Source organism: Hyla sarda, chromosome 1 (genome assembly GCF_029499605.1).
Source record: "Hyla sarda isolate aHylSar1 chromosome 1, aHylSar1.hap1, whole genome shotgun sequence".
In the NCBI taxonomy this organism is placed as follows: Eukaryota; Metazoa; Chordata; class Amphibia; order Anura; family Hylidae; genus Hyla; species Hyla sarda.
In genome coordinates this window covers 162,881,577-162,908,730 of record NC_079189.1, presented here as the reverse complement: position 1 = coordinate 162,908,730, position 27,154 = coordinate 162,881,577, and the positions used below count along the sequence as shown (strand labels likewise).

The following is a 27,154-nucleotide window of genomic DNA, read 5'->3' as shown; positions in this document are numbered from 1 at the left end:
TTAATGACATTTCTTAATTAAACATTCAAAAATTATTAAAAGTGTCATGATGCATGGAATAGTAAAAGAATTAAATATTACTGGCAAAGCCTCTATTCATGTAACATTTAGGCAATATGAGTTGAGGCATATATATATATATATATATATATATATATATATATATATATATATATATATATATATATATATATATATTGCAGCCTCCTATGTTACCTAACATATTTGTATTAGTAGGTACTGAAACCACTAACTGTACAAGAATATTGTCCTCAAAATTGTATTTTCAAACATTTGCACCATACCTTGGGAATGTTTATTTCTCATGGTGTACAGAGTTTACATATATGATCATCAACGTGGATCTTTTGTTGTGACTGACATTTGCCTGACATTTGCTCTCCTGTGTGTGCTGACAGGGAAAATCCCCCTTATATGGAGACAGACTAATGCTGTGTCTCATATGATCCTCTATAGCAGTGGTCTCCAACCTGCGGACCTCAGGATGTTGCAAAACTACAACTCCCAGCATGCAGGGAGTTGTAGTTTTGCCACATCTGGAGGTCTGCAGGTTGTAGACCACTGCTCTATAGTTTCAGTTAGGGTACAGAACTTCTGTGTATCTTTAGCTTATTACACTTACATAGGTCTCATTGCAAGTGCAGTGTTAAAACTTAACCCCTCTGCAAAACCAGGGGAATCATGGGATATATAATCTGTCTCAGAACAAAAACATTCATACAATTCTGTAATAATAGCTTATATTGCATTATACAAGCAAAACACAAACAAACCCGGAGAGTTTTTTTTTTTTTTTTTATATAGCTAACAACAATAGTTGTTAACTACAAGGCACCTAAAAACACTTATTTCAAAGCTTAAAGGGATTGTCCCATCTCCTTAATTTTGGTTTTCTGGCTCCTCTATGTTTGCAGTGGTTGGAGGGAGATGGGAAAGCCGAAAGAAGCCTAAGCAGGGAAATTGAGCAATGTGCATAATTCTTATTTATATAAATCAGGAGTATGGCTCATGAAGCTATCATTTGCGTAAATCCTATTAAAGTCAATGGGTGTTATGCAAATTGCGTAACTTCCCAGCTTTGGCTGCTTTTGGCTTTCCAGACTACCTTCCCAGTCACTACAAACAGGCCAAAAAAGCCAGAAGTAAGGAGAGAAGACAATCATTTTATTTCATTGAGATTTAGCAATTAAAGTGGTTCTCCATCAAAAGGTGATTTTAGTACGTACCTGGCAGACAGTAATAGTCATGCTTAGAAAGGATCTGCACTTGTCTTGTGGCTAAATGGCTATGTTGTGAGATTACCATACAACTGTGGCTAGCTTTTTGTGAACTGGTATTTCCTTTTTGAGTTTTCTTCTTTGCCTACAAATCCCATAATTCCATTTCCTCCCTCCCACACATCAGCCACTCCACCCATTGAAACATTAATGAGCTGCATCCATTCAAATTAGTGTGGTTTTCAATCAGGATGCCTACAGCTGTTGCAGATTGATCTATCTCCCACCAAGCCATCCCTCCACCCATTGAAGCAGACAGGCTCCCTGTCATCAACTGACTAGTGAGTCAGGTCTTGGCTGCATTGCAACCTGGGAAAAATCTGAGACAACAGTCATTTTGTATGCTGGTAAAAATAAATATTGGAAATCACATAAGAATTGTGAGAAAACCGTCACACACAGTTACAGACACTATATTATGAATTACACTAACTTTACAGCCCCTGTAGCATAGTGAAATAAAAAAAATCCTGGAATACCCCTTTAAGAAATATATTAATTCCAAAAATACAGAAATGTCTCATTGTAAAAAAATAAAGTAGATAAATTAAGTATCCAATCTCCTCTGTAAACATCTGTATTGTCCCTGCTATCATATAAGCCAATTGGAACTTTTGTTGTATAATTTTGAAGAGTGGAGGAAGCAGAAGATTCCTGGTTAGGCCTACTGTAGGTGTAGGGGTTGACAGATGATGAAAAAAAAAGGAGCCATTATATTTGGAATTTAATGTAGGATAGAGGGCCAGGTCAGGGAGGAGATGGATACCACTCTAGGCCTGGGGATAGGAGTATCCTGCAGGTTAGTAACCTACCATAACTATCTTGCTAACAAAATTCCAAATTTTGGCAGATGTTTGCAGAGTTGAAAACTGTCATCATGTCATGGACCTTAGATTCTGGGACACATCTGGCAACAGTGATAGACAATTTTGTTCCCAAAGACGTTGCAGTCCTAATTGCTCTTAGCCCTGGAGATAAGGCATATGGCCTTGATTTCTACATCTAGCAGGCTGGTAATTTCCTAGTGTGTTCCCTGGCCCAGTTTATGTGGTTTTGCCCCAAAGGAAATAAGGCCATAAGTAAAAATGTGGCTGCAGTGTTCTTTAGCATCTGCAGAAGACAGGGGTGATATCTCCACCTGTGATGGTTCTACTTGATGTTCCTCATCTGCTTCCAGGGTGTTTTCGGTTGGCATGAGTGTGAAGTTCCTCTTTGGCTAACCTAGTTCCCTAGGGCACTCCACCAGGCTTTTATTTGTTCATGATAAATGCCGTCACATCTATGTGAAATAATCACTAAACAATACCAAAAATGTAACCAAAGCATTTTATTACCTACTGGGGGAAGAACAAGGCTTAAAATGTCTAAATGACATAACATTTTTATTTTTAAGCATCAATATGTACCAACAATTACTTTAGGTATCAATACACATATATTAGCAGTAGAGTATCAATTATGTCTTCTCATTTTCAGGTTTCAATATTCTGAGTAAATTGGAATCTGATGAGTACTGAGTCTAAGTTAACATATGATAATGTTATAATGAAATTCAATATAATACTTAACCCCTTGGGGACGGAGCCCATTATAACCCTAAGGACGGGAGCATTTTTTGCAAATATGACCACTGTCACTTTAATCATTAATAACTCTGGGATGCTTCTACTTATAAATTTGATTCCGAGATTGTTTTTTCGTGGCATATTCTACTTTATGGTAGTGGTAAATTTTTGTCGAAACTTGCATCAATTTAGCATTTTTATAACTTTGAAGCTCTCTGCTTGTAAGGAAAATAGACATTCCAAATAAATTATATATTGATTCACAAATACAACATGTCTACTTTATATTTGCATCACAAAGTTGAGATGTTTTTACTTTTGGAAGACATCAGAGGGCTTCAAAGTTCAGCAGCAATTTTCCAATTTTTCCCCAAATTTTCAAAATCGAAATTTTTCAGGAACCAGTTCCGATTTGAAGTGGATTTGAGGGCCTTCCTATTAGAAATACCCCACAAATAACCCAATTATAAAAACTGCACCCCTCAAAGTATCCAAAATGACATTCAGTAAGTTTGTTAACCCTTTAGGTGTTTCACAGGAATAGCAGCAAAGTGAAGGAGAAAATTCTAATTCTTCATTTTTTACACTCGCATGTTCTTGTAGACCCAGTTTTTGAATTTTTACAAGTGGTAAAAGCCACCAAAAATTTGTAACCCAATTTCTCTCGAGTAAGGAAATACCTCATATGTGTATGTCGGCGGACGCAGTAGAGGGCTCAGAAGGGAAGGAGCAACAATGGGATTTTGGAGAGTGAATTTTGCTGAAATGGTTTTTGGGGGGCATGTCACAGTTAGGAAGCCCCTATGATGCCAGAACAGCAGAAAACCCCCACATGGCATACCATTTTGGAAACTACACCCCTCAAGGCACTTAACAAGGGGTCCAGTGAGCCTTACCACGCAGGTGTTTGACGATTTTCGTTAAAATCGGATGTGTAAATGAAAAAATATTTTTTTTTACTAAAGTGCAGTTTCTTCCCCAAATTTACCATTTTTACAAAGGGTTATGGGAGAGAATACCCCCCAAAATCTGTAACCCCTTCTCTTCTGAGTATGGAAATACCCCATGTTAGGACATAAAATGCTCTGCGGGCGAAATACAATGCTCAGAAGAGGAGGAGCGCCATTGAGCTTTTGGAAAGAGAATTCGTTTGGAATGGTAGTCAGGGGCCATGTGCGTTTACAAAGCCCCCTGTGGTGCCAGAACAGTGGACCTCCCCACATGTGACCCCATTTTGGAAACTACACCCCTCACAGAATTGAATAAGGGGTGCAGTGAGTATTTACACCCCACTGGCGTTTAACAGATCTTTGGAACAGTGGACTGTGCAAATGAAAAATAAATTTTTTCATTTTCACTGACCATTGTTCCAGAAATCTGTCAGACACATGTGGGGCGTAAATGCTCACTGTACCCCTTATTACATTACACGAGGGGTGTAGTTTCCAAAATGGGGTCACATGTGGGGGGAGTCCATTGTTCTGGCACTATGGGGGCTTTGTAAACTCATGTGGCCTTCAATTCCGGACACATTTTCTCTTCAAAATCCCAATGGCGCTCCTTCTCTTCTGAACATTGTAGTGCGCCCGCCGAGCACTTTACATCCACATATGGGGTATGATCTTACTCAGAAGAAATTGGGTTACAAATTTTGGGGGGCTTTTTTCCTATTTTCCCTTGGGAAAATGAAAAATTTAGGGTAACACCAGCATTTTAGTGAAAACATTTTTTTTTTTCATTTTCCCATCCAACTTTAATGAAAATTTGTCAAACACCTGTGGGGTGTAAATGCTCACTATACCCCATGTTACATTCTGTGGGGGGTGTAGTTTCCAAAATGGGGTCACATGTTGGTATTTATGTTTTTGCGTTTATGTCAGAACCACTGTAAAATCAGCCACCCCTGTGCAAATCATGAATTTAGGCCTCAAATATACATGGTGCACTCTCACTCCTGAGCCTTGTTTTGCGCCCGCAGAGCGTTTTATGCCCACATATGGGGTAATTCCGTACTCAGGAGAAATTGCGTTACTAATATTGGGGGGCTTTTTTCCTTTTACTGCTGGTGAAAATAAAAAGTATGGGGCAACACCAGCATGTTAGTGTAAACATTTTTTTTTTTTACACTAACAGGCTGGTGTAACCCCCAATTTTCCTTTTCATAAGGGGTAAAAGGAGAAAAAGCCCCCTAATTTGTAGTGCAATTTCCCCCGATTATGGAAATACCCCATATGTGGCCCTAAACTGTTTCCTTGAAATACGACAGGGCTATGAAGTGAGAGAGCGCCCTTCGCATTTGAGGACTAAATTAGGAATTGCATAGGGGTGGACATAGGGGTATTCTACGCCAGTGATTCCCAAACAGGGTGCCTCCAGCTGTTGCTTAACTCCTAGAATGCCTGGACAGTCAGTGGCTGTCCAGAAATGCTGGGAGTTGTTGTTTTGCAACAGCTGGAGGCTCCGTTTTGGAAACCCTGCCGTACAATACGTTTTTCATTTTTAATGGGGGGGGGGGGGGGGACAGTGTAAGGGGGTGTATATGTAGTGTTCTACTCTTTATTATGTGTTAGTGTAGTGTTTTTAGGGTACATTCACACTGGCGGGTTACGGTGAGTTTCCCGCTAGGAGTTTGCGCTGCGGCAAAAAAATTGCCACAGACCAAACTTGAAGCAAGGAACTTACTGTAAAGCTGCCCGTGTGAATGTACCCTGTACGTTCACATGGGGGGACAAACCTCCTGCTGTTTCAAAACCACAACTCCCAGCATGCACTGACAGTGCATGCTGGGAGTTGTACTTTTGCAACAGCTGGAGCCACACTGGTTGGAAAACCTTCAGTTAGGTTCTGTTACCTAACAGTATTTTACAACCAGTGTGCCTCCAGCTGTTGCAAAACTACAACTCCCAGCATGTACTGACATACCGTGCATGCTGGGAGTTGTACTTTTGCAACAGCAGGAGGCACACTGGTTGGAAAACCTTTAGTTAGGTTCTGTTACCTAACAGTATTTTCCAACCAGTGTGCCTCCAGCTGTTGCAAAACTACAACTCCCAGCATGTACTGACATACCGTGCATGCTGGGAGTTGTACTTTGGCAACAGCTGGAGGCACACTGATTGCAAAACCTTTAGTTAGGTTCTGTTACCTAACAGTATTTTCCAACCAGTGTGACTCCAGCTGTTGCAAAATTACAACTCACAGCATGTACTAATCGCCGAAAGGCATGCTGGGAGATGTAGTTATGCAACAGCTGGAGGTTACGCAACTACAACTCCCAGCATTCCGAGACAGCTGTTTGCTGTTTCAGCATGCTGGGATTTGCAGTTTTGCAACATCTGGAGGGCTACAGTTTATAGACCACTGCCCAGTGATTTCCAAACTGTGACCCTTCAGATGTTGCAAAACTACAAATCCCAGCATGTCCAGACAGCAAAGAGCTGTTTGAGCATGCTAGGAGTTGTAGTTTTGCAAGATCTGGAGGGATACAGTTTAGAGGCCACTATATAGTGGTCTCAAACTGCAGCCCTCCAGCTGTTGCAAAACTACATATTCCAGCATGCCCAAACAGCAAACAGCTGTCTGGGCATGCTGGGAGTTGTAGTTGTGCAACATCTGGAGAGGTACAGTCTCAGACTGTAGCCCTCCAGATGTTGCTAGGCAACTTACCGGCTTCCGTAGGATCCAGGGAGCCGTCCTCTTCTGCCGCACGCCGCCCACGCCGATCTCCGTCGCCCGGAGGGGTAAGTGGATCTTCGGTGTTCAGTCCCCGTCGTTTTTCCCATCCTGCCCCGCCTATTGTGGGTGGGCAGGATGGGGAAAACGAAAGTAAACCCCTCCGCCCCTGATCTGCTATTGGTGGTCGCGTCTAGACCACCAATAGCAGAGATAGGAGGGGTGGCACCCCTACCACTTCACTTCTATCGCTGTAGGGGGATCGTAGTTGTCTTAGACAACCACGATCCCCCTTCTATTCCGGGTCACCTGGTCACCATAGACCCGTAATGACCCGGAATCGGCGCAAATCGCAAGTGTGATCTTAATCCTTCCAATAGTTATTAGCTTCTGAAGTTTTCTGTCTAACTGCTCAATGATGATGTCAGGTCCCAGGAGCTGTGCATGATGGGAGAATATCCCCATAGGAACTGCACAGCTCCCGGGATGTGAGTCATCAGAGAGCAGTTAGACAGAAAACAACAACTCAATTTCAGAAGCTAAAAACTATTGAAAGGATTACGATTTTTCAATAGAAGTACCGTATTTAGCGGCGTATAACACGCACTTTTAAGGCTAAAATTTTTAGCCTATGTGCGTGTTATACGCCGATAAACCCCCAGGAAAGGCAGGGGTAGAGAGGCCGTCGCTGCCCGCTTCTCTTCCCCTGCCTTTCCTGGGGTCTAGAGCCCTGCTGCCGGCCCTTCTCTCCCCCTGGCTATCGGCGCCGCTGCCTGTTCTGTCCCCCTGACTATCGGTGCCGGCGCCCCAATGCCGGCGCCGATAGCCAGGGGGAGAGAAGCGGCGCCGACAGCCAGGGGCAGAGAAGGGGCAGCGGCACCCATTGCCGACACCGCTGCCCTGTTGCCTCCCCCCATCCCCGGTGGCATAATTACCTGTTGCCGGGGTCGGGTCCGCACTGCTGCAGGCCTCCGGCGTGCGTCCCCTGCGTCGTTGCTATGCATGGCGCGGCACACTGACGTCATACGCCGCGCCGTGCAGCGCATAGCAACGACGCAGGGGACGCACGCCGGAGGCCTGCAGCAGCGCGGACCAGACCCCGGCAACAGGTAATTATGCCACCGGGTATGGGGGGAGGCACCGATAAATACGGTAATTTACAAATCTGTTTAACTTTCCGGAGCCAGTTGATATATAAAAAAAAGTTTTGGCCTGGAATACCCCTTTAATATTGCTGACTTTAAATTTACTTAGGGAACATGAATGCTGTTACTTCTTTTTTTAATCAGGGAAAAGGCTAGAACATGGTCAATAGGCAAAGTAATACATTGGAGTAAGGGATTTGATAGAGAAAGGGAACTGGACAATCCAACACTCAGTGTGTCATTTGTGAGTAGTGAAACTATTAAGAAGAAATTATAGAGTTCAGCTTTTACTTCTTGAGGCTGAATTGAGATGGCAATCTATATTGTATTTACACCTTTACATTTTCTGATTTTATGTATAGAAACATGACTGGCTGTCAGATATATCGTTGATTGAGTAAATTGTGTTTCATGGTTCATGGCCTATCCTGAAATGTGCTACTTTATGTGGAAATAGTTTTCATTTTCCAAAAGTGGAATCATTATCTGGTGAAATGTGAAATCCAAGAGAACATCCTATTGCAATGAATCTTGACTTTACCTATGTCTGTTTATCACGGCATAGCAGACCCAATACAACAGATTCATATAAACTTCAAAAAAGAAAATAATCCTGTAATTCTTTCATAAAAGAATAAAAAATATAGATATCAGTATAGCCCAATTTGGGTAGTAGTATAAAAATCTATGGCCCTTTTTTGCGTCTTGTATACTAGCTGACAGGCTGACAGGTGGTCTGTCCCAAAAAAAAAAAAATCACTTTCAGAAGGGCCGTTCTTATATATTACACCTGATATCATATTTTTCTCCACAATGAAACATTTTGGAGCACATTTTTTAAGAGGTGACATTTTTGATATAGGGTATATTTTCAATGGTTTGCTCAAATCTTTTTAGGTTTGTTATAGACAGTGTATTTGGCCCTACCACTGCTTCTGTACATGACTGACCTGGAAAGCTTAGCAACCGATAGTCATCTTGTTTTTGCTTTCCATTGAATCAACACAGTAGGGTTTTAGATTGAACTCGATGGACTCTTGTCTTGACTCCTTCTCTTCTGAGCATTGTAGTTAGCCCGCAGAGCATTTTACGTCCTAACATGGGGTATTTCCATACTCAGAAGAGATGGGGTTACAAATTTTGGGGGGAATTTTCTCCCATTACTCTTTATAAAAATGGTGAATTTGGGGGGAAAAATGCACTGTAGTGAAATGTTTTTTTTTCATTTACACATCCGACTTTAACGAAAAGTCGTCAAACACCTGTGGGGTATTAAGGCTCACAGGACCCATTGTTACGTGCCCTGAGGGGTGTAGTTTCCAAAATGGTATGCCATGTGGGTTTTTTCTGCTGCTCTGGCACCACTGGGGCTTCCTAAATGTGACATGCTCCCCAAAAACCATTTCAGAAAAACTCACTCTCCAAAATTCCACTGCCGCTCCTTTCCTTCTGAGCCCGCTACTGCGCCCGCCGAAGACTTGACATACACATGTGAGGTATTTCCTTACTCGAGAGAAATTGGGTTACAAATTTTGAGTGGATTTTTCTCCTTTTACCCCTTGTAAAAGATTTTGAATTTTCTCCTTCACTTTGCTGCTATTCCTGTGAAACACAAGGGTTAACACACTTACTGAATGTCATTTTGAATACTTTGAGGGGTGCAGTTTTTATAAAGGGGTCATTTGTGGGGTATTTCTAATAAGAAGACCCTTCAAATCCACTTCAAACCTGAACTGGTCCATGAAAAATTCAGATTTTGAAAATTTTGTGAAAAATTGGAGAATTGCTGCTGAACTTTGAAGCCCTCTGATGTCTTCCAAAACATGGAAACTTTATGATGCAAACATAAAGTAGACATATTGTATTTGTGAATCAATATATAATTTATTTGGAATGTTTATTTCTCTTACAAGCAGAGATCTTCAAAGTTAGAAAAATGCAAAATTTAAAAATTTTTCATCAAATTTTTGAATTTTTCAACAAGAAATGATGTATCGACAAAATTTTACCACTAACATAAAGTAGAATGTGTCACGAAAAAACATTCTCGGAATCACAATGAAAGGTAAAAGCATCCCAGAGTTATTAATCCTTAAAGTTAAAGTGGTCAGATGTGCAAAAAACGCTCTGGTCCTAAGGTGTAAAATGGTCTGGCCCTTAAGGGGTTAATAAAACATTATTTAGCTAAACCAAATAAGACATACATACAAGCATTAATACAATAGTAAATACTCTATGTTTAGCAAACTAGCATGAATCAATGCAAGCATTCAGTAAAGGGAAGAAACGATCCTGTTACGGCGCTCACCCGTGTAGCAGAATGGATGTCACAAGCCGATGGTAAGTAAAGACATACTTTATTTTCAACGTAAAACAGGACTACGCGTTGCGAAGGGACACACTCCTGGACCTGAGGAAGAGGGGAGCGTGTCCCTTCGCAACGCGTAGTCCCGTTTTACGTTGAAAGTAAAGTATGCCTTTACTTACCATCGGCTTATGACATCCATTCTGCCACATGGGTGAGCGCCGTAACAGGATTGTTTCTTTACTTTACTGAATGCTTCATGTAGACCGTCCTGCCAGACGGGAGGATCCAGGCAGCACACCGTGACAATTGACCCACACCAGTTGGGCTCCTGAAGCGGCTATAGATGTTATGCTCTCAGCATATCATCACCAGGTGAGCACATTCTTTCCTGTGAGCACCCTATCCCCCTTGTTGGTTGGGAGTAAAGGCACAGAGACGGGCGCATTGTCCCTCTTTTGTTTTTCATATTCTAATGAATCAACGCAAGTGATACATGAATATTTAGTGTAGAAATGATACAATCAATATACTTATCCCTCCCAGGCTTAAGGAGCAGGAGAGGCTCCTCTCTTCAAGGAAAATTCAAAAAGAAAGAGACAGAGGGCCATATGGTTTCCTGTGAAATCCCGCTGTTAATACCCCACCCCTTTGGCCCAGTGTCCGCCTGCTCTCCTTACATAACCTGGAAAAACAGGTTCTTTAGCCCCACCTACTGTGGCTGGAAATTTATACTAAATGATGGATGTAAAAACACATAATTTCAATCTCCATAACAACAATCATTTTGTATGCTGTTAAAAATAAATATTGGGGTAAAAATCACATAAGAATTGTGAGAAAACCGTCACACAGGTACAGACACTATATTATGAACTACACTAACTTTACAGCCCCTGTAGCATAGTCAAATAAATAAAAAAATTCTGCAATACCCCTTTAAGACAGAAACTACATCCTTCATGTAAGGGGATAGGTTATGGTTACTGTAACTATCATATATTTTTATTTGACATGAAAGTAACACATGTACTAAGTTTCACCAAAACATATCCAGCCATTTGGAAGTTATGTTGGTACATACATTTCCCATAGACTTGCATGGGACTTTAAACAAAAACCCTGACCCTTGCAAAAGATTTGGATTGATTTATCTATCCTATGTTTGTAGTTGACATATAAGTAACATGTGTACCAAGTTTTATCGAAATATCTTCAGCTGTTTGGAAGTGATGCACAAACATACACACACACATTGGGGGGAATTCATCAAGCTGTGCTTACATAAATGACTTATGTACACTGTTTTCCAGGGTGTAAGTGTTTCTTCCATGTGTCACATTTATCATACCTTCACAGAGCGGTTGATAAATTTGGCATACATAAGCAAAAACCAAAAAACGACTTCAGAACACCACTTTGTAACACCACCTCTTCCCCTCTGTGACTTTTCTGCTCTAAAGCCGCATTTGTGACAAAAAAAATGTGCAATATATTTGTATTTATTTAATTTTTTACCACTTTTCCCCCTAAATGTACTAACCCATTTTTTTGTATGTTTTTTTTTTTCTCATTTCAGTTCTGTGTATGCAAAGGACTACTACAGACTACGGACACAAGCAGAGTGTTTTTTGGAATAATTTGTTTTTAACGTGTTGAGTTTTTTTTTGTTTTTGTAACAGGCTTAGTAGTGGAAGCCGTCTAATAGACGGAATCCATTACTAAGCCGGGCTTAGCATTAGCCCCAAAAACAGCTAGTGCTAACCCCCAATTATTACCCCAGTACCCACCGCCACAGGGGTGCTGGGAAGTCCTGGTACCAACAGGCCCGGAGCATCAAAAATGGTGCTCCTGGGCCTAGGGAGTAACAGGCTGGCAGTATTTAGGCCGGGGAGGACAATTACCAAGGCCTCATCCACCCTGGTAACGTCAGGCTGTTGCTGCTTAGTTGGTATCGTGCTGAGAATGAAAATACGGGGAACCACAAAAGTTTTTTGCATAAATAATTAAAAAAAAAAATAGACTTCCCCGTATTTTCATTCTCAGCACGATACTAACCAAGCAGCAACAGCCTGACGTTACCAGGGTGGGTTGGGGCCATTGTTACTGGCCCTTTCCCAGCCTAAATAATGCCAGCCTGTTACCGCCTAGGCCCAGGAGTGCAATTTTTGATGCTCCGGGCCTGTTGGTACTGTTGTATGATACCCTGTCCTCATATCCCGTCCTCATATCCTGCCTCAAATGCCGTCATTATATCCCATCCTCATGTTTTGTCCTCATATCCAGTCCTCATAAGACAGAAACTCCATCCATCACGCAAGGGGGTAGGTTAGGGTTAATTTAACTATCAAATATTTTTATTTGATATAAAAGTAACATGTGTACTAAGTTTCATCAGCATATCTCCAGCCATTTGGAAGTTGTGCTGGAACATACATTTCCCATAGACTTGCATGGACTTTAAACAAAAAACCCAACCTTCGCAAATGGGGGTGGGTTTGGTTAATTTATCTATCCTACGTTTGTTATTGACATATAAGTAACAAGTTTACCAAGTTTTATCGAAATATCTTCAGCCGTTTAGAAGTGATGCTGGAACACACACACACATACATATTGGCCCTGATTTACTATTGTAAACCCAACATGTTTTGTTGGGTTGTGCACCAGATTCTGCGCCAGAAAATCTGTCTGTACCAGAATGTGCACCAGAATTGAAAAAAAAAAAACGGACTAACTCTCCATTTTACTGAGAAAACACTAAAAAGGGGCGTTGCCATGGGAAAGGGGGTGTGCTCACTAAAATGGGGTGTCTCTGTGACATTTTTTTACAAAAACCCACCATATTTACTAAGGTTTCCACTGAAAATGTAGTGGATTTGAGCTGAGGAAAACCCAACAGATCAGAGCATGTGTAATAAAAAAAGCAAAATGTATTGAAACCTTAGTAGATACCGTGGAAAAAAATTGTAGGAAATTAAAACCCTCAAAGAAAACCATACTCCTCTCTTAGTAAATCAGGGCCATTGAGTTTATATACAGATTTGTCATTGTGAAATAATTGTCTTTATGATTTCGCATTATAGTCCAACAGTGCTCACTGGAACATTCAGAAGTTTGGAAATGCTCCTGTAACCAACACCATAGTTATGTTTTGCAACAATTAGGTTGTGATGGTTTTGAGACAGCTCTTTATTTTTACCCATCATGAGATGTGTCTTGTGTGAGACCTTTTTGTATGCCATCAGTTGGGTCGGAATCAGCTGATATTAGTTTGCACTCACAAGAGCTAGATTGCGTTTTATTTATTGGTAGATTTCAGCTGTAGTCTTGGCTTTTCATGCCTTTCACACCTTTCTTCACGTGTTCAATAAGTTTTTCCTGTGTCATTTCACATTATTACACATTACTTAATTTCTGAGCTTATTTGTTTTCTTTTCTTTATATGTATGGGTTATATATAGCCTGTGTGTGAATAGTTGTAGCCAGTCTCATCTTGATCCCTGGCATGTTAAGATATTGTACTGCATTCCTGAAACCTAAGTTTAACACTACTGCTTTATTACTGGCCTTATCTTGATCCATGGTGCATTAATATATTCCAACACATCACTGTGTTAAGTTAACAAACTCAAGATAACCACGGATATATATATATATATATATATATATATATATATATATATATATGTATATATATATATATATATATATATATATATATATATATATATTACAAAAAAGAAGGCAGCACATCCGAGAGTCCCAGGGTCCCAGGGTCCAAGTCAGATATATATATACATATATATATATATATATATATATATATATATATATATATATATGTGTGTGTGTGTGTGTCAGTATACTACCTTAGTTGCATTGTAGCATTACATGAAAGTCTACAAATGGCCTGTTTTTTTTTTATTTGTATGTTTTATAAACATTATGTTGCTCAATCAATGAGAAAAGTCACTGCTGCGCATGTAATAGGGTGTATTATGTTAAAAGTGGAAGCTCTTAATGATCAGAAGTACAAATGTAACAGTTCAAGCAGTGAGATCCTATTATACACCACTTAAAGTTGTAAGATGAAGTTTAAACCAAATGTTTTCAACTTTTACAGTATCAGGGCAATTAGTTTTATTGACTCTACTGCTCAATAAATAAACATAATGGATGTAAAATGTTAATATATGTTAAAATCTTGGCATTAGTTAGATGTTTGGTAAATGCCTTTTAAAGAATCAAAAGAACACATATGAAGAATAAGAAAGCTGTTTCCATTTTAACAAAACAAAAGTAGAATAAAACGACCGTATTTGAGACACCCTCCTTAGTAGCAGTTCAAGTGAGATATATATATATATATATATATATATATATATATATATATATATATATATTAGTTAGGAGTAGCCGTATTAGTCCAGTGATGCAAAAAGCAAAATCAGAGGTAGTTGTCAGTGATGAAAAAAGCAAAATCATCGGTAGTTATCATCAACTACCGATGATTTTGATATATATATATATATATATATATATATATATATATATATATATGTTGTAAGCCATTTTGATATCATGCTTGACAACAAATGCATTTAGAAGGTTTCAAATACTAAACTATTTGGTTACTATTTTATAGCTTTGGTTACTATTTTATAGCTGTTCTGATTTTTTATGCATCTTGGCAGGAGTTTTCTGAGTCGTCATTTCTCTGTGGGTAAAAGTTTTCTCTAAGGCTAGTTCACATATGTCAGTTGCCTCTGACTGTCCCAAACAGGAATGCTTGGTGTAACAAACTGGATCTTTTTCATCTCTGATATCTCCATCTAGTGCCCCATAGGTTAAACTTGGGCATGGCTTTGAACCTATGGACCATCAAGAATAGTTGCTCTCTGGCCTGGTTTCACCAAATAATAAAAGGATGTGGTGTATTTAACGTGTCTGGGGCTAATTTATCAATAGGTTTCACACCCTTTCATGAATTGTGCACAAAAGCATCAGTGATGACTGGAAATATTGTATGGCATAGACACTTTTAATGCATAAATGTGGCCCATTGCATATAAATTAGCAACTTTTTACAAGTTCCAAATGGTAAACAAATGACAAAAAAAAAAAAAAAAAAAACAATATCAGTTGGTATTGCAAGGGCACCCCAAAACATAGCCAGCCACAACATGTAACATAATTTATAGTGTCAACCCCCCCCCTTTACTGTGCAAACCTAGGAAGTGTCAAGAGTCCCTGTGAATTCTCTCTAGCCAAAAATTTGATTCGGCCAATTCGCTAAATTTTCCAAAAACAATTTGGTTCGGTCAGAATTTATTTGCCGTGAATCTGTATTAAAATTGGCTATTTCTGGCCCACAGAGAGCCTCAATAGGGGTGTAGAACACTTTGCCTTGCTGTAACACGCATAGGGTATGTGCTGGGTTAGTGAAATAATACTGTTATTCAGTATGGCATGCATATTAGAGGCGTCGCTATTAGAATCACTGTCACAGAGTGGCACAATGACAGAGCCTGGAGGTGGCATCAGTATGAGGAGACCATGTAGTGGCTGAATGACACAGCGCTGAGGTGGCCGCAGCATGAGGAGACCATGTAGTGGCTGACTGACCCAGCCTGGAGATGGCAACAGCCATTGGGCCTCACATTTAAAAATATTAAATACATTGTTTTAACATTTAAATTGAAGATTTCAAATAGATGAACATAAAAAGTTTTTTTTTAATGTGCCAGCAGCATGAGGAAACCACATTGTGGTACAGTGACAAAGCCTGGAGGTGGCGGAAGCATGAGGAGACCATATAGTTGCAGAATGAGACAGCCTGGAGGTGGCAGCAGCATGAAGAGAACATATGGTGGTAGAATGAGACAGCCTGGAGCTGACATCAGCATGAGGAGAACATATGGTGGCAGTATGAGACAGCCTGGAGGTTGCATCAGCAGCATCAGGAGTCCTGAAAGTGACCCGGTGACATAGTGGGGGTCGGTGGGTGGCAATACCAGTACTCAATGACGAAGGTGGGTTAAAAAAAAAAGAACTTGGCATCAGATGTGTGGCATCAGGCGGGTGGCAGGATCAGAATAGTAGCTGAGGCAGGTAAGCAGAAGAAAATGGTCTATTTTGTAAAAGTGTTAGTGTGCACAAGTAAGTATTGAGAATATGCATTACGTAAAACGTAACTTTTAACCACTTAGGGACAACGGGCATACAGGTATGCCCTGACGCCCTGGTACTTAAGGACCAAGGGCGCACCTGTACGCCCCTGGGAATTTCGGTCCCCGCCATATGCTGGGCAGGAATCAGTCGGAATCACTGCTGATATCTATCAGAAGGCATCCCGTGCCAATGCCCTGGGGGGTCCTGAGACTCCCCCTCCCCATTTTGGTGATTGCTGCAAATCGCCGGTGAATTCACAAGGACAATTTTTGGCGATTGGTTGTCCAAGAAACCCATGATCCACCTGAAGGGATAGGAGTGAGGTGGCAGGGGTGCCGCCCCTCCTATCCCTGCTATTGGTCGGTCAGAAGTGACCAACCAATAGCAGATCAGGGGTGGGGGGGGTAAAAGTTTGGTTCCCTTGTTCTGCCCACCCACAGTAGTCTGGGCAGAACGCGGGAACCGACGGTGACCGGCACCAGAGGTCAACTTACCATGGGCAATCAGTGGTGGGCGGCAGAGGATGGCGATGCGGTTCCCTGGTGCGGCGAAGACGTGCAGCGATCCTACGGAAGGTGGTGAGTAGTTGCCTAGCAACATCTGGAGGGCTTCAGTTTTGAGACCACAATATAGTGTTCTCTAAACTGTAGCCCTCTAGATGTTGCAAAACTACAACACCCATCATGCACAGACAGCTGTTTGCTGGTTGGGCATGCTGGGATTTTCAGTTTTGGAACAGCTGAAGGGCTACAGTTTGGAAATCACTGTGACCCTCTACATCTTGCAGAATTACAGCTCCTAGCATACCCACGCAAACTCATAGCGGGAAACTCACTGTAAGCCCCCACCAGTGCGAATGTACCCTAAAAACACTACACTACACTAACACATAATAAAGGGTAAAACAGTACACCCCCTTATGCTGTCCCCCCTAATAAAAATGAAAAACATATCAAACTACATTGTTTCCAAAACGGAGCCTCCAGCTGTTGCAAACAACAACAACTTCCAGCATTTCTGGACAGCCACTGACTGTCCAGGCATTCTGGGAGCTTAGCAACAGCTGGAGACACCCTGTTTGGGGAATCACTGGCGTAGAATACCCCTAGGCAATCCCTAATTTAGTCCTCAAATGGGCATGGCGCTCTCTCACTTCGGAGCCCTGTCGTATTTCAAGGAAACAGTTTAAGGCCACATATGGGGTATTTCCGTACTCGGGAGCAATTGCACTACAAATTTTGGGGGGATTTGGTGTTGCCTTGCACTTTTTATTTTCACAAGAGGTAAAACTGAAAAAAGACCCCCAAAATTTGTAACGCAATTTATCCTAAGTACAGAAATACCCCATATGTGGATGTAAAATGCTCTGTGGGCGCACAACAAGCCTCAGGAATGTGAGCGCACTATGTACATTTGAGGCCTAAATTGGTGATTTGCACAGGGGTGGCTGATTTTACAGTGGTTCTGACATAAATGCAAAAAAAAAATGAATACCCACGTGTGACCCCATTTTGGAAACTACACCCCTCACGTAATGTAACAAGGGGTATAGTGAGCCTCCACAACCCACGGGTGTTAGAAAAATTTTCATAAAATTTGGATGGGAAAATTAAAAAAAAATGTTTTACTGAAATGCTGGTGTTACCATACATTTTTAATTTTCATAAGGGAAAATAGGAAAAAAAAATAATAATTTGTAACCCCATTTCTAGTAATAACATACGGATGTAAAAAGCTCTGCGGGCGCTCTACAATGCTCAGAAGAGAAGGAATCCCATTTGGCTTATGGAGAGAAAATTTGTCCGGAATTGAAGGCCACATGTGTTTACAAAGCCCCCATAGTGCAAGAGCAATGGAACCCCCCCACATGTGACCCCATTTTCAAAACTACACCCCTGACGTAATGTAATAAGGGGTGCAGTGAGCATTTACGCCCCACAGGTGTCTGACAGATTTTTGAAACAGTGGTCCGCAAAAATGAAAAATATTATTTTTCATTTGCACAGCCCACTGTTCCAAAGATCTATCAAAGGTCAGTGGGTGGTAAATACTCACTGCACCCCTTATTAAACATAAAGTAGACATGATGCAATTATCGACGAAAATTTACCGCTGACATAAAGTAGAATATGTCACGAAAAACAATCTCAGAATCAGAATGAAAATTGAAAGCAATTAAATAGTAAAATATTGGCTACAGACCTCAAGATATATATATATATATATATATATATATATATATATATATATATATATATGTACCATATTTTTCGCCCTATAGGACACTCTGGCATATAAGACGCACCCTATTTTAAATGAGGAAAATCTAGAATACAATGTAAAGTATAGGTCACAGTGATCTTCAACCAGCGGACCTCCAGATGTTGCAAAACTACAACTCCCAGCATGCCCGGACAGCCGTTGGCTGTCTGGGCATTCCAGGAGTTGTAGTTTTGCAACATCTGGAGGTTCCGCAGGTTGAAGACCACTGAATAGGAGGTAATACTCACGTGTCCCCGCCGCTCCGGACCAGTCAATGCTCATCAACGCTGCCCTGGATGTCGCCCTCCATCGCTGTCGCCACGTCCCTGGGATGTCCCCGTCGCTCCGTAACGTCTCTGCTGCCCGGTATCCTCGCTCTCCGTCGCCGCCATCACGTCGCTACGCACGTCACTCCTATTGGATGACGGGGCGGCGTGTGCGACGACGTGATGACGACGAAGGAGAGCGCCGGCCATGCAGGGGATCCCGGCACGGAGGAGACACCGAGGAGACAGGTAAGGTCCCTCCCGGTGCAGCCGAGTTAGTTTCACTTTCGCTTCAGATGCGGCAGTCAGCTTTGATTGCTGCATCTGAAGGGTTAATATAGGGCATCACCACGATCGGGAATGTCCTGTATTAGCCGCGGGTCCCGGCCGTTGATGGCCGCAGGGACCACCTTGATAGGTGTGTATTCGCCATATAATGGGAAGAAAAAGTGCGTCTTATACGGCGAAAAATACGGTATGTTTAAAACATATATAAGAGTAGTTGTAACAGCAAATGGTATTTATTAATAGATAAAATACAGTACAATATTAGAGGTAGTCCAAGCAGGGCCCTTGCTATGGACTAGGTTTAGAAAGTATATACATACACACATATGTACATATTCATGTACATATATATATATATATATATATATATATATATATATATATAGTAATGCGTAAAATATATTACACTAAAATTAGATTAAAATAAAGTAAATTGAAAAAATATAAATAGTCCGTATAAAAGCCACCTCAATTGCATAGGAATAGTTCATGTAGTAGTTAGTTATTTGACCAGTCATTCACTGTAACAAGATATCAATGTTTCAAAGGATCAAAGTTTCAAAGTATCTGTTTGCGCATAGTTTGACAGTAATCCACAGAAGAGAAGAAGATGTTTGGTGCTCTGCACCACTCACCGCACCGCTAGCGTTGGAGGTCCCGGGATGGTAGCCTTGTTGGATCTAGGCTCCGTCTTGCAGGCTGCTACGACTGGGCTACCGGCTCGATATTGAAGTCTGCGCAGTGAATCCCGATGTCCGGGTATCCTCCTGATATGGCACGGAAATTCGTACGGCTGTGGTGGTGGAAATGAGGTAAAGGAGGTGGTGAGTGGATGCGGGCAGATGGCAGTATTCAAACAAGCAGTGGTATTACCGGTCGGCGTCCTCGTGGCTCAGTGCGCACGTCTGAACAGTGGTCCTGTTTTTAGGGGTTCCAACTGTTGTGAATAAGGGTAGTTGAACTTGCAGTAGGTGGTCTGTATGACTTGGGTATACTGGCTAGACGCGTTTCAGGGAGACCCCTTTTTCAATAGCAATGTATAATGTACTGTAATACTCAATATGTTTCGTTCTTGTATTTTTTTGTCAAATGGAAAAAATATATTTTTATTTTTTGGGGGGAAGGGCCTATTTACATTTTTATTAAAAACAGTTTTTTTTTTACTTTACATTTTTATGTCCCCAATTCGCCGTGGGTAGTCTGATCAGTTTCCTTCAGCACCTCCAATGCCGCAGATGCTTTGATCAGTATTGATCACAGCCTCTGAAAGATTGAAGGGGTACTCTGCTCCTAGACATCTTATCCCTTATACAAAGGATATGGGATAAGATGTCTAATCATGGGACTCCCGCCACTGGGACCCCCCGTGATCTCTGCTGTGGCACCCCAGTCATCCTGCGCTGAGCGAAATTTGCTCCGAACCTGATGACTAGCGATGTGGCTCTGGAGTCACGCCATTGCCACGCCCCCCCCTCATGATGCATAGACTTGCATTGAGGGTGTGTCCATGATGTCATGAGCCTCTGGCACGGCAGACATTGTTCTAAAGGAATGCTGGATGCTGCAGGGAGATTGCAGGGGGTCCCATCGGACCCCCGCGATCAGATATGATCTATCCTTTAGATAGGGGATAAGATGTCTAGGGGCAGAGTACCCCTTTAATGGTGGGCATCAGAACAATCACTGATGTTTGCCATTACCAGCTGGTCCCTGGCTTCTGATAGCATGCTATGCATGACGCAAGCGCAGCTCCTGTGCTCATTTCATGTGCAAGACTTAAATGTACGTCCTGATACGTTAAATACCAGCGCACCAGGATGTACATTTAGGTCAATTGTCCTTAGGGGTTTAATATGTTAAAGACTTAGATAAGGTCACAGTGCTGGCCAGTGAACCCCTATGCTGTCAGTGCTGGGATTTAATAACCCACTGCATTATGGTATATATTAAGACATACAAAAGTAAGGGATATAGTCATACTTACTATGTCAACCGTTAAATAGTTGTAAAATAATTGTGACCAGGTTCTGCCTTATTGCTTGCGCATATCGTGAAGTTTCATATGATATCATTACAATAAAAGTCACAATAAAGTATAAGCTTTAAATCCCTTTTAAACCAAACATAAAAACACCATTTATTTGCTTAATTGAAACAAAGGTGAAGTGTGTTAAACTATTTAAACATTTTACTGTGATGCTGGAAACAATTAAAATGTATTTTATGGATAGGAACACATTCAGATTAAAATGTATTTTCCATAATTTGATGAAATATTTTAATATGATTCAGACAATTAATATTAATGCACAGCAAAAGCACTTAGAACATTATTCTATATTTAAGATTTTTAAACAGGAAAGACATGTAGGATGCTGTAACTAATGCGTTTAATTGGTCTTCTTTATTAGAGAACAGACTGATCAATTTGTCGCATGTTATCTGTATCATGTCAGAGTGCAATGAATGTGCCACAGAGACAGCATGTTGCTAATTATTTCAGGAGTGCTGTTAGAGAGCTTCACATATTTTAGTTATCATAAAATATTGAGTGAGAACATGATGACTAGATGAATAAGCAAGTTAAAATGGTCAGGTGTCTTTGTATTGATTTAACATTTTCTGAACTCTAATAAAAAAGGAATATATTTTGAATACATTTTTCTTTCTTTCTGTCTTACTTTCTTTTTTTCTTCTCAGTTTTATTTCTTTTAGATATGAACTGGTGCTTTAAAAGTGTTTTTTTATTGCTAATTTTGGGAATATTAATAACATTTTATTATTCCCATGGTTTAGTTGTGAACATCATAGAAAAATCATGGTAAACATCATGGAAAAAATGCAACTTGGATCAAGCAATTGCAAGTAAACACACAGACTTCTTTTATCAACTTGTGTAGACATACCAAAATTGGAGGACATCATTAACACTGACATGTTTCTTGCGCCTTGGCACCCTTAGTCATGGTTGAGACTAAGGGTGCCTAGGCGCTAGAAATGAGTCATAGCTGTTACAGCTGTCTAATAATTTTTGTATGTAGGTTGGATTAAAGAAGTCCATGTTTGTATTTGCAATCCTTGGATCCAAGTTGCATTTTTTTCCAATATATACTCAGGGCTGGTGCAAAGATTTTTGTCTACACAAGGCATTTTGGTTACCCCATCTCCCCCCCCCCCCACCTTCCCCATCACTGATGTAGCAAGGGTTGGAAGCACCCAGGCAATACAGAATATTTTGTATTGCCTGTAAATGTATGAAAATGGTGATGCATATAGTGTCTGCATCATTGCTCATCAGAAATGTTCACTTAAATAAATACCTCCACACCAGGACGACGTAATACTATTGCACTGACTAATACTGTTATAAAATAAAAAAAATAAAAAAATTAAAAAAAAAAAAAATATATATATATATATATATATATATATATATATATACAGAGACCATTATCACCAAATAATTGTAATGCACCATGACCACTACCATTACCACCATATAGTGACGGGATAATACTGTCATACTGATACGATACTAAATAAACGCCACTATTCACAGACCAGTATCACCAATACCACCACTATACAAGGAACAAATAATTCTGCCACACCATACCATGACCACTACCATTACCCCCATGTAGTGATGGGAAAATGCTACCAAACTTATACTTAATAAAACCACTATACACAGACCAATATCACCAATAACCCTACTATACACAGACCAATATCACCAATATCACCAATTACATCACTTTACACAGAGCAGTATCACCAATAACACCACTCTATATCCCATACATAATATTCCCCCATAGAGGGACCCTATAGTGGTGACCCGACTATACACAGGCACTGGAGACCGTATTAGTGATTAAATACAGTTGTATCAGGTGATGTCTTCTCTGATCTTGGTCACTTTCCCTTTTCTTCTCCCTCCGGCTCAGACCATCAACCACAACTCGTTTCTACAGAACCTGCCAGACAAACATTTAGGCTGTGCACTTTTTAAAGGGGTTATCCAGGAAACAAAACTTTTTTGTCATATATCAACTGGCTCCAGAAAGTTAAACAGATTTGTAAATTAGAAAAAATATTGCCCGGACCTTCCAAGGTAGTGTGATTTGATTGAATAAACAATAGATAACTGGGTCGTACTCCAATAATAATTCAATGGTTATTTATTTAAAATGTATAGTGCATTACTCCTCACAGGGCCCTTGTGAGAAAAAACACATATGATAGATATACAAAATTAGATATACAAGATTAAACGATCTTGAAATGTAAAAATATTATAAAAATATAATAAAAGTATATCACTGGCATATAAAATAGCTCTATATAGACGAATTCATATAACGTCTTTAGGGTATTGTAAAGGTATGGTATAAATGTCCTTTTGTGTGGCAATTATAAATCAAAGTGGATACTCTGTTACCGGTCCTGAGTGATGTGGCTCTGTCAGCTCCCGTGCCCGGATAGCGGTCAGCGGTCTTAGATAGTGCTGTGGCTTTAACTCTCAAGGTCCAGGTGTTATGCGGTAGTGGTCGTCCCAGGCTGGTGGCACTGGCAGGCGCCGATGGTGAATTCGCCGGGAGGCCGTGCGCTAGCAAGCGCCGATGGAAGATTTGTCAGGAGACCAAGCGCTGGCAGGCGCTGATGGTATCGATCTCCTCACCGCTGGACTTGGAAGCCGGAGACTACACGCTGGGTAGATGGAGCTTGCCTCGTGTAGATGGCGTGTGACGTCAGCTTGAGCCGGAGCTGACCAGGTAAAATCAGGACCGGACACTAGTCTAGATCGACTAATGCGTAGGAGATCCACAATGTGATGAATTTGCTCCGTGAGCTAGAGCTTAAGTTCATGGAGAGCATAAATGCCAGTGAGCAAGATTAGTGCATAAGACTAGACGCGTTTCAGGGTTCTCAAACACGACCCTTTCCTCAGTAGTCATGATGGTTAAAAACAATGCTTGTCTATTTATAGGAGTACGAATCCCATGATTCAACAGTATTCTAAGTGATAACAAAAACATGAAATGGATAATCAAAAGGAATTGCCTAGAGAGCAAAAGTAAATGATTGTGTGTGTGAATACCGTCAGAAGACGGGAAATGGACATATTGGATTACGTGTATGGGTGAAACTGACTAAACTATTTGTAGGATTGCAATTGAATATCTTTCCCACAATTGCAATAAAAGTAAACATTATTAATAGAATGGAAATGTAAATAAAACATAAAAATAAAAATAAAAGTGAGGGTAAAATTAAAAATAAAAATAAAGATAAAAAATAAAATAAAAATATAAAGATAAAAAATAAAAAAAAATGAAAAAGAGATTAGATAGAATTAAATGAAAACTAAAAGGTAAATAAATGAATCAATGATAATAAAATAAATATAAAAATGGAAATAAAAAATAATAAAAATAAATAAAAATATAAGTGCGAAATAAAAGAAAATGTGATGAAGTGAAAATAAAATGTATAGGTAAGATGTCATTGTAGAGGATGGAGTCAGTTCATGGGGCACCCCCCCAAAACACTACAGGGGTGATCCCATGGGCCAAGTGCATCCCCTACAAAAATCCAAATAGTTCAAAACTGGAGTTGAGTCCCCCTGGTTCTAAAGTTGCAAATTCAAAGATCTTCTTACTTTCAGCCTTGGACATCTTAAGCAGATAACTGCCACCACGCCAATCTTGTTTGACTAATTGGAAACCAGTGAAGGAGAGAGAAGACATATCGCTGTTGTGGATGGTAGAAAAGTGAGCTGATAACGGATGTTTTAAGTTTTTATTTTTGGAGGCAGTGGAAGATGGTATCCTCAATGAGAAGGAACATCAATTTATAATAGGGACCCTAGACCGCTTGCCGATTTTTTACTGTCTCCCGAAGACACATAAGTGCCTGATCAATCCCCCTGGGCGTCCCATTGTGTCAGGGATAGGCTCAATCAACTCGAACCTGTCCCAATATGTAGACAGATTTCTTCAACCATTTGTGCAAAAAACTCACACATACCTTAAGGACACCACTCAAGTTGTTGACATCATTGAAAAATTTGAGTGGTCCAATAAATACATATTAGCCACTTTGGACGTTTCTTCACTTTATACGATTATTCGACATGACTTAGGGATAGCAGCAGTCGAACACTTTTTGAAACATGGGCACATTAAATTATCACAGATTAATTTTATCACTTCAGCCATCCGATTTATTTTGACACATAATTATTTTTATTTTGAAGGGGATTATTATTTACAATTAATTGGTACCGCTATGGGCACCAGGTTTGCGCCAAGTTATGCCAATCTCTTTATGGCAGCTTGGGAGGAAAGTAACATCATACCCCATCTTGGCGCAGGCCTGGTGCTCTGGAAGCGGTACATCGATGATATTATTTTAATCTGGGAGGGTGACAAGATTAGTTTAGAGCACTTTATCTTAGGTTTAAACACACAAGATTATAATTTACACTTCACATCCACAATTAGCAGGGAATCCATCAATTTTTTGGATATTGTCATCAGCGCTGATCGGGATGGTCTTACTTGCAAGACTTATTATAAACCAACGGCTAAAAATAGCTATATAGGGTTTTCGAGTTGCCACCTACCTAGGTGGCTAATGAACGTCCCAAAGGGACAATATCGAAGGTTAAAAAGAAATTGTACCTCAGATGACCAATTTTTGGTCGAGGCCAACCTCCTTACAAATCAATTTAAGGAGAAACACTATCCCGATCAGCTCCTGGAACAATCTCTTGAAAATATTAAACTATTAGACAGAACCACTTTTTTTGAAAACACTAGGGAAAAAAAAAGAAGCCGATTTTGGAGGAAAATTGGTAATTCCCTTTAATAATTCTTATAAAAAAGTAGAAAAAATAATACGGAAACACTGGCATTTGCTACAACAAGACCGTGAGGTGGGGGCACTCTTACCATCACGTCCCCCGATAGTATATACTCGGGCCCCAAATTTGGGCCTTACCGTTGCACCATCCATAAAAGCTCCCCCAAGGAAACAGAACACTACCTGGTTAAACACAAAGGGATTTGTGAGGTGTGGAACATGTGCTAATTGTATAAAAATTAAGGGCCCCAAAAAAGTTCTAGAGATCTGTTCTAAAATTAACACGTTCAAATGGAAAATAGAAGAGTTAATTACCTGTAATTCAAAAGGTGTACTATATATAATCGAATGCGGCTGTAAAAAGCAGTATGTGGGTCGTACCAAAAGGGCCCTTAAGATGAGGATAGCTGAACACCTCAATAACATCAAAAATAAAAACTTAAAACATCCGTTATCAGCTCACTTTTCTACCATCCACAACAGCGATATGTCTTCTCTCTCCTTCACTGGTTTCCAATTAGTCAAACAAGATTGGCGTGGTGGCAGTTATCTGCTTAAGATGTCCAAGGCTGAAAGTAAGAAGATCTTTGAATTTGCAACTTTAGAACCAGGGGGACTCAACTCCAGTTTTGAACTATTTGGATTTTTGTAGGGGATGCACTTGGCCCATGGGATCACCCCTGTAGTGTTTTGGGGGGGTGCCCCATGAACTGACTCCATCCTCTACAATGACATCTTACCTATACATTTTATTTTCACTTCATCACATTTTCTTTTATTTCGCACTTATATTTTTATTTATTTTTTATTATTTTTTATTTCCATTTTTATATTTATTTTATTATCATTAATTCATTTATTTACCTTTTAGTTTTCATTTAATTCTATCTAATCTCTTTTTCATTTTTTTTTTATTTTTTATCTTTATATTTTTATTTTATTTTTTATCTTTATTTTTATTTTTATTTTTAATTTTACCCTCACTTTTATTTTTATTTTTATGTTTTATTTACATTTCCATTCTATTAATAATGTTTACTTTTATTGCAATTGTGGGAAAGATATTCCATTGCAATCCTACAAATAGTTTAGTCAGTTTCACCCATACACGTAATCCAATATGTCCATTTCCCGTCTTCTGACGGTATTCACACACACAATCATTTACTTTTGCTCTCTAGGCAATTCCTTTTGATTATCCATTTCATGTTTTTGTTATCACTTAGAATACTGTTGAATCATGGGATTCGTACTCCTATAAATAGACAAGCATTGTTTTTAACCATCATGACTACTGAGGAAAGGGTCG

The 27,154-nt window shown here is 40.1% G+C and overlaps 1 long non-coding RNA gene across 1 annotated transcript in view; it reads right to left on the bottom strand.

Annotated features, from left to right (window-relative positions):
• The window catches only part of LOC130302987 (uncharacterized), a 164,497-nt gene that overhangs the window by 121,466 nt on the left and 15,877 nt on the right, over window positions 1-27,154 (bottom strand). The window contains exon 3 of the long non-coding RNA XR_008853125.1: window positions 19,611-19,768. This is a non-coding gene — a long non-coding RNA (uncharacterized LOC130302987). The remainder of the gene's footprint in view (window positions 1-19,610; window positions 19,769-27,154) is intronic.